This window comes from Macaca thibetana, chromosome 3 (genome assembly GCF_024542745.1).
Source record: "Macaca thibetana thibetana isolate TM-01 chromosome 3, ASM2454274v1, whole genome shotgun sequence".
NCBI lineage: Eukaryota > Metazoa > Chordata > Mammalia > Primates > Cercopithecidae > Macaca > Macaca thibetana.
The window spans coordinates 171978480-171992328 of record NC_065580.1 but is presented as its reverse complement, the minus strand read 5'-3'; the positions used below and the strand labels follow the sequence as shown (position 1 = coordinate 171992328).

Sequence of the window (13849 nt, the reverse complement as noted above, 5' to 3'; positions counted from 1 at the left end):
ACAGATTTATACTGGAGAGTCTATACTAAATAAGAAAAATATTTAAATAATTCAGATAATAATGCAAACTATTAACTCTTAGAAAATTCTAAGTCGAGTGTTTTCAGTTGTGTTAGAGTTAGGTAAGAAAACGCACAAGAAATCTGCTAAGTAGATAATTCTATTGTGCCAACACTTATTAGTTTAATGCATCTATTTAAGAAGAGCCTGAAGCTTTAAAGAAGACATTTAAGTTTGTATACTGTAGCTAACTGCCATTATGAAACTATTAAGTTGCCATTTTACTCCATCATGCATTTTATCTGATAACCATGAGTTATAATAATAAGCAGACAGGTATAATTGAGTTTATTATATGGCCTGTTCAGTTTCTTTCCTGTCATAAGAATGCAAGAGTAACCAAAAGTCATGTTTTGATGTTTATTGTAACTAAAGAGTTTTCTTTATACCATTCATTTTTATTCTTATTTTAACATGTGAAAACCACTTAAGTTTTTTTTAGGTTCAGAATATTTCTGCTATCAGAAGGCATGACAAAACATGGTAGTAGCATAGTCAATGAGAATTTTTCAGCCGTTCTATCAAGAAGTAGTTTGCTGATTTAAAAAATCTTAATGCTAATAAGTTGGCTTAGCTAAAAAAAAAAAAAAAAAAAAAAAAAAGTCAGAATAATGCAGGGAAAAAAAACCGTAATACAAAATATTAAAGCTCTTTTTGTAATGCTACAAAGAATACAAAAATAAAATTTGTGATTTTACCATTGATAGTTTTAATATTAAGACTGAAGCTATGTAACATACTAATTTTAAGTGTACTACTAAATATTTTTCTTTCTATTCTCTACGCTTAGTTAAATTAGAAAATTGAATGTTTTAGGGATGTAAAATAAGAACGGGGAGAAACTGATACCAAGTACAGAGAAAAAAATAACATTTGTGGGAAAGTTCTTGGTAGCAATGGTGTAAATTTAATTTTACATCTATTATTTTACTTACTGAGAGGCAAACCGTCTAGAATCCAATCTCAATATTTTCTAAGACTAGCTATTAGCCCTGTGTTGTGTACAGTTCGTTCATCATCAATCAAGTGAAAACAGTAGGAGAAGCTGCCCCACAGAGTTACAGTCAAGATGGGACAATTATAAATATGTAAGGCAGTTGGAGCAGCGCATGCTGCTAGTGAGTATCACATAAGCACTTGATACTTCTTAATCTTCATGAACTTGTAGTGAATTACAGAACTCACTACAAGTGAGTTATAAATATAAAATAGAAGTGAGTGGGATGCTGGGACTCTAACACATTGACATTTAAATAAGATTTGGTTCATGAATATAACCAGAAAAATCTTACTAGGAATATCTGTTTTTCTGAAAGAAAAATGCAATTTTGACATATATTTTATCATGTATGAATATGTATATATTTATATAGCTATATAATTAGATATGACACACATACACACTTGCATATCTGAAGTAGAGAAAGGTCTACAATAAACTATTTGAGAAATCAGACATTCCAATGAAACAGAACAAACAAAAGGCCTATGGATAAAAAGCTATTGAAAAACAATAGAATGAAAAAGTTGAGTAAGTGTCTAAGTGAATACCATAGTACCATATAAAATCTACCTTTATTCTTTGTGCCGTCACTGCCGTGCATATACTTCCTAACTAAAATTAATGTCACCTATAGCGTAGCATCCTTTTAGTCTCTTCTACTATTGAAAGAGGCACTGCAGATTACAAATTATCTTGAGCCCAGGTAAATTAGACAGTTCTTGTGTTTTGAAGCAACATCTTGAAAACCACTATTAAATTCAACAACCAGTGTCTAAGAGAACAAATTCTTAGGCCTGAGAAAGATTGGGAGCAATAACTTCAAATATAAATCTACTATCACCTGCTGACGAGGTATAGTAAACAAAGAGCATCTCTATCTGTTCATCAGTTATTGATGACCATTTGATGCCAATTTTATGAGCAATAAACCAGAAACATGGGTTCATATGATTCTTTTATTATACTTATATTACCTCATATGTCAAAGTCCACAAAACATAATCTATTTTTTTCACTTTTATGGAAGTTATGATGAAAAATATAATGATAGATTGGAGGCAGATAGATTATTATTTTATATCTGCTCCTTCATCCTTAAAATGTGTTGTTATTCATATAGTTTGAGGATTGCTCCGGGCTTTGTTTATTTTCTTTTGAATATTTACATGACTCTCCTTCTACACAATATTCTCAAAAGAATATATCGTATCTGTTTTACTTGTCAAGAACAGCTGTTACCTCACCTGCTTTATCTATAATGAATACTTTGGATATTTTAACCCCTATGTACACTTTTCTCATCCTTCTTTTATGCAGACAACTAGGATTGACCACCATGAGAAATAGTATTAGGCTAATGACAGGTTTTATGAAGGGTTATGACTCTGTATAACAACTTCTCTGTAGCATCAGTTTTCATACTTCTTGGACAATTGCTCATTAACTATTTCATATTTTGAGTGGAACTGTGTGTTAAACAAAATATTTTATACCAAATTCAAAACTTAAAAAGCACTTAAATTATATTATTTTTCAAACAAGCCTAAAAACAAATGTAATAATAAAATGGGTTCCTTCTGTTACACCAACTCAAAGTAAAGGAGCTAATGCTGGAGATAATTAATATTTGTTGATTTATACTTTTATATCTTTGAATAGCATATTTTTAAAAACATGACTTAGAATAAGTTGCAGCTGAATCTCTGAAACTTTATTTCTTTTGTAGAATGAGAAGTGTTGGTATGTACCTCAAAGGACTAGCAACATTGGTATTCACTTGGAGCTTCTTAAAAATGAAGAATCCTTATGCTTTATACCAAACCTAATAAATCAGAATTTGAAGATGGTTCACATGCACGATAAACTTAGAAAGTCACTGAAATGGATATCTCTAGCATTGCGTAATTTTATGATTTTTAGAATTCCTAGAATGGGGAAAGTGTAGATAAAAGAATCTACTTCCAAGCTTATGCTATAGAAAGGTGGAAAACTACAGTTTTGCACCAAGTAAATATAACTGAGTTGTACCTGAAACCTTGGATTTTAGTACTTTGGTTAAAATATTGTTTGAGGCACACAACTTTGCAATAGCACTCATATTATTTTAAGGGTAAGAGAGACTTTTATGGGAGGATTTATTGATAAAGAAAAATTACTGAGAGCTTTACTTCACTGTCTTTATGGATTCGTAAGTTGTGAAGCCTAGTGAAGTCAATTAGGAAACTTAAATTTAACAAAACAGTTATCCATAGCAATTCATTATCTGTGCAAAGAACTGAAGAATTGTCACAGAGTGGTATATCTATAAACCACTTCCACTCATGAGTTAAGTTACAAGTTTCAAGGACTGTAACAGGAGGAAAAGTTTGTCTATATGTAGAGAGTAGCCACTTAAAAAGCCAATTTGACAAAATTTGCATGGCTTCCTGCTGTAGCCATTAATATCATTCACTCTAAAGTGATGTAGGGATATTGTCTAGAAAAAGCTAATAAGCATCAGAACAGGATTCCTGAGGCTCTATCCAGAGTATTATTCTTCATACTGTGTTAGTTTCCTGTTGCCATCATAACAAATTATAACAAGCTTAGTGGCTTAAAATGAAAAAACTTTATTCTCTTACAATCAATCAAACAGAAGGACTAGAAATCAAAAGCACTGTAACAGAATGATATGGCTGTGTCCCCATCTTGAATTGCAGCTCCCATGATCCCCACATGTCATGGGAGGGACTAAGTGGGCGGTAATTGAATCATGGGGGCAGGTTTTTCCCATGCTGTTCTCATCACAGTGAATAAGTCTCACGAGATCTGACGGTTTATAAAGGGCAGTTCCCCTTCACACCTTCTCTTGCCTGCCACCATGTAAGACATGCCTTTCCTCCTCCTTTGCCTTCCACCATGATTGTGAGGCCTCCCCAGCCATGTGGAACTGTGAATCCATTAAACCTCTTTTTCTTTATAAATTACCCAGTCTTGGGTATTTCTTCTTAGTGGTTAGAAAATGGATTAATACACCAAAGAATACCCTTGATGAGTATGTCAGTAAGCTAGACACAACAGAAGAAAGAATCAGTAATTTTGAGCATGTCAATAGAAATTTCTCAAACTGAAATTGGAAAAGTATGAAGAAAACCAGAACATGACATTCCATCATGTAGAATACTATCAAAAGTTGTACCATATAGATAGAGTACAAGAAAGAAATAAAGACAAAATGGAGAACTATTTGAAATAACAATGACAGAGGTTTTTTGTTTTTTTTTTAAATTAATGGCAGACACCAAATCACATATTCAGAAAGCTCAGAGAATGCCAAGCAAACAAATACCAAAATATATACATGCTTAGGAATATATTCAAACTGCAGAAAACCAAAGACAAATGACAAAGAGAAAATCTTGAATGAAGCCAGTGATGGAGTAGGGTAGGAAGAAAATAATAATAATTACAACAGGTTTCTCATTAAAAACATCAAACACAAAAAATCTATGTAAGCAAGGAGTAGCAGAGTGAAATATTTGAAGGGCTGAAAGAAAAAATAACCAGCCTCAAAGGCTATATGGAGTGAAATTATTCTTCAGGCATGAAGAAGAAATACTTTCTCAAACAACAAAAAGTGAAAAAAACATACTGCCCACATGTGTACTTTATATAATTTATTAAAAGAAGCTTAATAAGAAAGATATAGAAACAAATATACAGATCAAAAATTTGGTTCTATATAAAGAAAGGGGAAAAGGGTCACACCAGGAACAAATACAGTTGAAATAAAATGTTTTATTTCTCTTATTCTAAAATGATCTAAAAGATAACTGTTTGTTAAAGTAACAATTGCAAAAATATATTGGATGACATATGTGTAAATTAAATGAATAACACCAGTGTTACAGGAGAAGAGAGTAGGAAATTAAGTATATTCTGTAATAAGGTACCTGCCGTAAGCATAAAGAACAGTAGTGTCATTTGAAAGTTAACTTAGATTAGTTGCAAATGTAAATTGCAAACTAGGGCAATCACAAAACAAGAGCAAACCAAACACAAGAAAAAAATTTTGAAAGAAGTATAGTGAATATATTATGAGAGGAGAGAAAGTGGAATCGTATAAAATGTTACATTAAAACCAGAGAAGACGCAAAGAATATCCAATCAAATTAGTAATCAAGTAATATATTTAACTACAAATGATCTAAATACACCAATTAAAAGAGATTGTCTGAGTGGATTTAAGAAATTAACATCCAACTATATTCTGTCTATGTGAAACTTACTTTTAATATAAAAATAGATATGTTAAAAGTAAAAACTAGGGAGAGATATACCTTGCTAACACTAATGAAAAGAAAGCTGGTATAGTTATATTGATGTCAGAGAAAGCAGACCTCAAAAAAAAAATTATGAATTACACAATGATATTGAAATTACATAATGATAAAGGAGCAAATGTTTAAAGGGGACATAATAGTTGTTAAAATGTATGTACCTTACAACACATCTTCTAAATATGGGAGGTAAAAGATGGTAGAACTTAATCCCAGCACTTTGGGAGGCTAAGGCAGGTGGATCACTTGAGGTCAGGAGTTTGAGACCAGCCTGGCCAACATGTTGAAACTCCGTCTCTACTAAAAATACAAAAAATAGCTGGGTATGGTGGTGCATGCCTGTAATCCCAGCTACTCGGGAGGCTGAGGCAGGAGAATCGCTTGAACCCATGAGGTGGAAGTTGCAGTGAGCTGAGATTGCACCACTGTGCTCCAGCCTGGGTGACAGAGTGAGACTCCATCTCAAAAAAAAAAAAAAAAAAGATGATAGAACTGAAAGAAGAAATAGACAAATCTACTACTATAGTTTAAAATATCAGCATTCCTTTTTTTTGGTCAAATTGAAGCATAGTAATTACAGATATTTATGGGGTACATAGCAATATTTCGATGCTTATGATGTATAATTAGCACATCATGGTAATTAGCATATCCATTATCTCAAACATAGTATTTCTCTGTGTGGGGAACATTCAATAGACTCCTTCTAGCTATTTGAAACTATTTAATATATTAGTATTAACTACAGTCTTCCTACAGTGCTAGAGAATACTAGAATTTATTTCTTCTGTCAAGTTGTAATACAGCATTCCTCTTTTAAATGTGCAGATTAGAAAGGCAGAAAATCAGCAAGGATATATTTTATGTGGCTTGATTTCGCTGGCATTTATAGAGTATTCTATTCAACAACATCAGAATATACATTCTTCTCAGGTTCACTAGACACATTCATTAACAAGCCACATTCTGGGCAAAAATACACCATCACAAATGTAAAAGAGAAAATCATGCAAGGTGAGATAAGAATGAAATCACCCTAAAAGAACTAAAACTCAGTAACAGAAAGATAGCACGAATATATGAAGATATTTGGAGATTAAAAGCACATCTTTAGCATGTAGGTTAATGAAATCTGAAGATAAATTATTTTGAACTAAATAAAAATGAAAGTAAAACTTCTCAAATATGTGGAATGTATTTAAAGTTTTACTCTGAGGAACATCTATTATATTAAATGCATATATTAGAAAAGAAAAACATCTAAAATCAATGTTCTAATCTTCTGCCTTAGGAAGCAAGGCTGAGCAGAGCATGTTATATCTAAAACAAACAGAAGAAAATAAATTTAAAAATTGGAGTCAAAAATCAATGATACTGAAAACAAGAACCAATGAAACCAAAAGTAGTTTTTTTGAAAACATCAATAAAATTGGTAAACTTCCATCTAAGCTAACCAAGAATGAAGAGAGAAGATACAAATTACTCATACCATAAGTAAAAGAATTATCACTAGGGATCCCAAGGACACCAAAGGATAATTAAAAAATACAATAGAAAACTCTGCCCACAAATTAACTAACTTGGATAAAATAGACCAATCCCTTGAAAGACACAATCTACCCAAACTCATACAAGAATGAATCAATAATCTGAGTAGACTTATATTTTGCGATCTGAATAGACTTATGCTTTGGGGTGTTACTTTTCTGGCTGGAAACCTCTGTGGCCAGTGGTGCCTTAGCCCAAGTTTTGCTTGGGCCCACTGGGCTCACTCTGTCCACTTGGCTTGGCAAGCTGCGCTTGGCTCATGCTACAGCCTGGATCCCATGCCTGCCAAGGGCAAATCAACCATGGAGCGGTGAGGGGTGTGTGAGCAAGTGTGGGGTCCTGCCACTGCACACAGTCAGACATGCTGGCTGCTGCCATGGGGTGGGCGACTCCAGCTCTGGCATGGGTGCCAGCTCTCTGCGAGACTGTGGCTGGACCAGGTGCACCGTAAGTAGCTTCCCCAGCTGACACTGGGGAACACAGTGGCACCTGGAAGCTTGGAAATGCTGGGAACCACAGGTCTCCAAAGAGGGAGACACAGCCCTGGCATGAGGAACTCCCAGGTCTGGGGTCCTCGAAGGGCTGCAGCTATTTTCTTTTTCTCTTCATCCACAATATGGTGAGGAAGGCCTGTTTCAGCCCTGTTTGTGTTACAGCTCTTTTGGCTTCCCCATTCGTTGGGTCCCAAGTTCTTGTCCTGCAACCAAGAAGAATGAAGTATGCAGACAAGTGGAGTGTGAGCAAGATGAAGTGGAGCTCTACTGAGTGATAGAACAGCTCAGAGGAGACCCATGGTGGGTAGCTCCTTGCACAGTCAGAGTGTCCTGATGAGTGTTCAGCTCCTAGCAGAGAGGAGCCCCTGGAGTGGGAAACTTCCCTCTACAGGCAGGGTGTTCACCTTTCAGCAGAGAGGATAGCTCCTCCGGTCCATGGGCAGCCATGAGTAGGCCCAGATAAAAGCACCACCATGGGATTAGTGGCCAGCACTTAGGCTTCAGGTCCTCCCCAGTTTGAAGGTGTGTCTTCACCAGGGGCCAGCCCTCTTCTGCCCAGGAACCTGCCTGCCTCCTGCTGCTGTTCATGGCACCCAGGCTATTCATGCCAAGGGGCACCTACAGGCCAGTGCCAGGCTGTCCTGAGCATCTCCTTGGCCTCCCTCCAATGCCTGTCTGCACCAAAAGTCTGGAGGGGGCCGAGGTCGAAGGGGGCTGATGTATCAGCACTACCCGAAGTGTGTGCACACCTGGCCGAGTTGTGACAGTCCCCAGGCTCAGCCCCGACTTTGATCCAGGATCGCAGCAGGCACTAAGAGCATGGAGAAGCCAGGCAGTGGGAGCAGGCAGTTCCAAGGCTGTGGAGTGGAGGAAGGAGCCTTTCCCATCCTGAGAATGCAGAGATTCCTGGATCCGCAGCCACAGCACAGTGGTTGCAGCTGCACCCCCAACTGAGAAGGAGCAGGGCTCCCGCTTGTCCCTGGCTCTTGACATCTCCATGGAGTGTGTGGCCCCAGGTGCACCTCCTCACTGCCTGAGGAGGGAGCTCCAGGTCCTCACTGCCCTGGAGAGTGGACCTCTCCCTGGAGACAGTGCCCTCTCTGCCCACTCCTCCATGCCTGACCACACTGCTCTCCCTTCAGTTGGAGATTTGGCCAGCCCCATCGTGATGGCCCCTAGGGTGGCAGGCTCCAGGGGGCTCCTAGGGTTGGGCTTCAGGGACTGTCTACCTCCTCCCCACACTGTCAGCAGGTGAGAGCAGTGACATGAGGCCAGGGTCCCGAGCAGTGGAGGTTCCAGGCTTGGGAGTGGGTCCCACCCAGTTGTGCGAGGGTGGGGCAGCAGAGTCGGCTGCCTCAGGAACACAGGGCACAGGGGACGCTAGGCAAAGAAGTCCCACCGCTGCTACTGTTGCTCTTGCAGCCACTTCCACTGCCACCGCCCATGTCCCACCCTCTTTCCTCTCCCTGCCCCCGGTCCCTGCTCCAGCTAGCATGATGGCAGTGGCTGCTCGGGACAGCCGGCCACTTTCATCGATTATATCTATTAAAGAAATCAATATTCAACACAATTCTAAAGAAGAAAATGCCACAGGGCATTTTACTAATGAATTCCACCAAACATTTAAAGAATAAAAAATACTAATACTACACAACCTTGTCCGGAAACTACAAGCAGAGGGAATACTTTCTGACGCATTCTACAAGACACACTAACAGGCTGGAAACTCTGTGTGATAATATGATATACAGATATAGATATTATTATACAGATATATGTCTCTATAATGCACCATCATGGTGAAATATGTTAATAACAGAGGAAACTGAGTGTGAGTGTTTGGAAACTCTCTATACCATCGTCTCATTTTTTCTATAAATCTAAATATTCTAAAAATAAAATCAATTGAAATTAATTGAATTTGATACTAATACCTCTTAGGCCCCTAAGAAAGGCATTTTTTGGCATGTGATTTGTCAGCCTGCCATATATACTGAGATGAGTTCACAAAAATATCCTTGTCATTAACAAAGCCATTGTGGGTGAAATTATGTGAAAGATTAAATATAGTGTCATAGTTGTTTTTAAAAGATTATATATAAACTATCAATAAAAGGGCCTTGACAATAAATTGGTAAAATTTTACCAGAAAACTATGATACTTTATGGACATAAAAATATATTCTAAATTGGTAAATAAATGCGAATGAAGGGTGGGGTTCTTCCAGGTATGGCAGGGTAGCTTGCATCCAATGCACCATCAAATGAACTAATGTACAGTGGTCCAGAGCAACCGGAAATTAGAAAGGAATTGAACCCTGGAAGAATGGAACAGTACTAGTAAAATTTATCTTTACACATATTTTTGTCTGAGGGCTTTACCCAAAATATACAGAGTAGAACAAATAGAACTAAAGCAGAAAACTGCAGTGTTATTTTTCTGAAGAATCAGTAGACAGAATTTAAGGCATTTAGTTTTCTGAAAATGTTTGGCTAATCCCTGAACTATACATGCCTGAGGGCATACCAAACAGCTGAACTGCACCATCTGGAAGAACAGAAGAACTAAAGGAAATTTTAGTTCCTGCTCACCTGAGAGAAAGTATATTTCATAAGATGAATCCAGCTAAGCTAACTGCCTGCAACAACAACAACTAGAAACTCTTTAGCTCTTTCCTGAAACAAAGCAGAATTCAAAATTTCTACAACATATCATCTCAGTGTTTAGTATAAAATAAAAATTATTAAACATATGAAAAACAAGGGAATGTGACCTATAGTTCAGAAAAAAATAGTTAATAGGAACCTATTTTGATATGGCCTAGAATTATAATTAGTATAGAGATATTATAAATTTAAGTTCCAGGACTTAAGAGAAAAATGCTAATAATGAATGAAGATGTGAGAAATCTTCGCTGAATTAAATAAAAATACTAGCACTAAAAGGTCAAATATCGAAAATAAAAAATGTACTTCATTGTCTTAGCAGCAAATTAGAGATGACAGAATAATTGTTTTGTTATATCAGTTACAGATACATATAAATTATCTGGCCTTAAGAACAGAAAGAAAATGATTTTTAAAATCTGAACTTAGGGATTTACAAACAATATCTTATGCCTAATATATATGTAATTGAAGTTTCAGAAAGAAGGCTACAGAGAATAAAACAGCAAAACTGTTTGAAAAAATAATGGTCAAATATTTTCCAAATGTGGTTAATTAAGAAGTTCAATAAATCCCAAAGTGTGGGAAATTTAAAAACAGCATATATGAGCACACACATTGTCACTTTATATTTAGATCAAAACTCTAAATGTAAGGAAAAATGTTTAAAGCATCCTGAGAAAAATGAATGATACATTACTTACTAGACAACAAGATGAATAACTATGACTTTTTATCTGAAACAATGGAGTCAAGAGGACAATGGATTGAGATCTTTACAGTTCTGAAGCAAAATTGACAAGTTATAATTCTGTACCCAGAAAATTAAATTTCAAATATTTAAGCAAAATTACTATATTTACAGACAAGCAAAAGAAGAGAATGTGTTGCTGGTGGACCTGCACTATAACAAAGACAGTTCTTCTAGCTGAAGGATAATAACACCAGATGGAACCTTATAAATGCCAGAACAAATGAAGATCATTGGAAACAGTAAATATACTTTTAATTTTTGTCTGATTTACTTTAAAAAACACATCTGTTTAAAATGACATGTTGTTATTTTCTTAGTTTAAAAATGTAAGTAGATGTATTATATATGATAAATATAGCATAGAAGATGAATTAAATTTAAGCATAATACTATATTATGTAAGGCTTCATCATATTAATCCTTAACAGACTGATAAATTAAGAGCACATATTTTAATTCCTAGAGTGACCACACAAAATAATGGAATGAGATATAGTATTGATATGGTTTGGCTGTGTCCCCACCCAAATCTTATCTTTAATTGTAACTCCCACAGTTCCCATGTGTTGTGGGAGGGAACCAATGGGAGGTCATTGAATCTTGGGGGCAGGTCTTTCCCATGCTGTTTTCATGATAGTGAATAAGCATCACAAGATCTGATGGTTTTATAAAGGGGAGTTTCCCTGCACAAGTTCTGTCTTCTCTTGTCTGCAGCCATGTGAGATGTACCTTTCCCCTTCTGCCATGATTGCGAGGCCTCCCCAGCTACGTGGAACTGTGAATCCATTAAACCTCTTTCTTTTGTAAATTGCCCAGTCACAGGTATGTCTTTATCAGCAGCATGAAAACAGACTGATACAAGCATATTGAGTCAGAGCCAGGATCTAAATAAAATTTCGTTTAAAAATAAATCAACAAAAGTACCTGAAACCTACTAAACATTATTTTAAAATTCTATACCCTAGCACTTATTAGTTGTATCTTTTCTTTCAAATAACTTATCCTTTTTGAGGAGTAGTTTTATCAAGTATAAAAATAATCTTGAAGTTGTTGTTTAAAGGGTTATAACATTAAAAAATGCCAAATATAATCTCTGTGGTTCAATAAATAGATGGTAGTTATCTGTAATTTTCTTCTTTATCCTAAAATAACTAGTAGGTTACTTCAATACAATAGGAGCAAAAAATGTTTTTTAACAGCATCTGAATATATTAGAAAAATAATAGCAGTAATGAAAGAAGTATATGGGATTATGCATAGGTTAATGATTGATACATCAAAAGAAAGCACATAGAAGATTTTGTGAACATGTAATTTAAGTATGCTGAAAACAATAGAAAGCTAATCAAAGCGATGAGAGAGAGTTTTCTTAGCATAAATATCATGTAGAGAGGGAATAATGAAAGAAAGACAAGAGCAGTATGGAGATGCAAGAGCTGTTAATAGCACAGAAAATAGGAAACAACATCATTATCTCCAGGTGCAAGTAGGAAAATGCAAAATCTTTTCACTTTCAGTCCTTATAACAAAATGACTGACTGTGAAGAATCAGTCATAAACTTGAAATTGTAGCCTCATTACCTAGTTAATTGCTTTATTAAATATTAAATTCTACCTTGTGGGAACAAAAGTGAATTGCATGTATAAACAAAAGTAAAACTGGCTATCTTTTAAATTAGAAATTACAATTTTTGTTTCCTCTACAAATTCATGACTAAAATTATGAGATAAAGAATGATCCCTCAGCTTCTAACCCCTAAGAAATATCCTAGACTTGGAAAAAGCTGTAATATGTGTAACCAATTTATATAGTCACTTGAATTTTGATAACTAGATCCTTTGATATTAGATCCTCTTATCCTCTTATGATTTTTATAATACACATTCATATATCCACTTTAGAATGTGGTAAAACCCAAAACACCATGAAAAAATGTTGCTTTTAATGTATCAGAAAATGTTCCAGTTGTGATATTTTATTATTACTATTATAATTTGTCATTGGATTCAATAATTCAGAAACAGATGATAGCAGGGTGTTCTAGTCAGTAAATCAACTTTTTTTTATGCACATGACATGTGCTTTAAGTGTCTATTGAGGATGCTCAGAAATTAAAATAAAAATCCTGCTGAACCCAATTTCTGAGAATCACAAAAGCGTATGATACAGAATTTGCTGACTTGGGAAACTTATCTTCCTTGTGGCACTCTCAGAAAGGCTGTGCTTTCTCTACCAATTCAAGGGATTTTCTAAGAGATAAAGAACAATTCTTAACAGGAATAAGAATGGAAAAACGTATGACAGAAGAAAGAGAAAGGGCAATGCATGTACAAGAAAAGAAGAAAGAAAGCCTGGGTGCCCCTTCCTTGGTGCCAGCAGGGGGTTCAAACGGTGCATGCCCTTGCCCACATCAGGGAACACTCAACTCTGCCCCACACTTAACCACCATATAAAAACCCCAAGCCATCCTGTTTTCCCTGCATTCTTAAGCTATTTTCAGACCAGCTTGAGAAATGCACCTGTGCTAGCCACATAAATCTTCCTTATCTGATTAATAAATCTTTTCATACCCTCTCGGTGTGTGTGATTTCATCAGCTTTGACATCAGAACCGAATTTTAGGTGGGAGTCCATCTTGTATCTGTAGGGTGACTACAACAGAAAGGACTTAAAGAAGATGAACGAACATAAAGAAAAAAGAAATAGTGAGAGACAGAAGGAAGTCAAAAGCTAATGCTTTTTAAATGAACGTCTTCCTGTCAACAGCAAAAGCATGGTTCCAACCATATTCCTTCCCCAAATATGAGAACTGTTCTCAGTTCTACCCATAAGAACTATCTGAGAAACATTAATAATAACATAGTAGATATCTAAGTGATAACATTATGGGATCCATCTGAGTTAGAGAAACCAAGCCAGGCCAAAAGGTAGAGAAATCTTCCCTATAATTTGTTGCCAAGTGCTTAAGTTTTGGTGGCCTAAAGAAAACTCAATTTGTGTTCCT

General features: G+C 35.8%; 1 long non-coding RNA gene across 1 annotated transcript in view; it reads left to right on the top strand.

Moving 5' to 3' along the window:
- The window catches only part of LOC126950763 (uncharacterized), a 268517-nt gene extending 257400 nt beyond the window's left edge, over positions 1-11117 (top strand). Inside the window, exon 4 of the long non-coding RNA XR_007724278.1 lies at positions 10957-11117. This is a non-coding gene — a long non-coding RNA (uncharacterized LOC126950763). The remainder of the gene's footprint in view (positions 1-10956) is intronic.
- The last annotated feature ends 2732 nt before the right edge of the window (positions 11118-13849 follow it).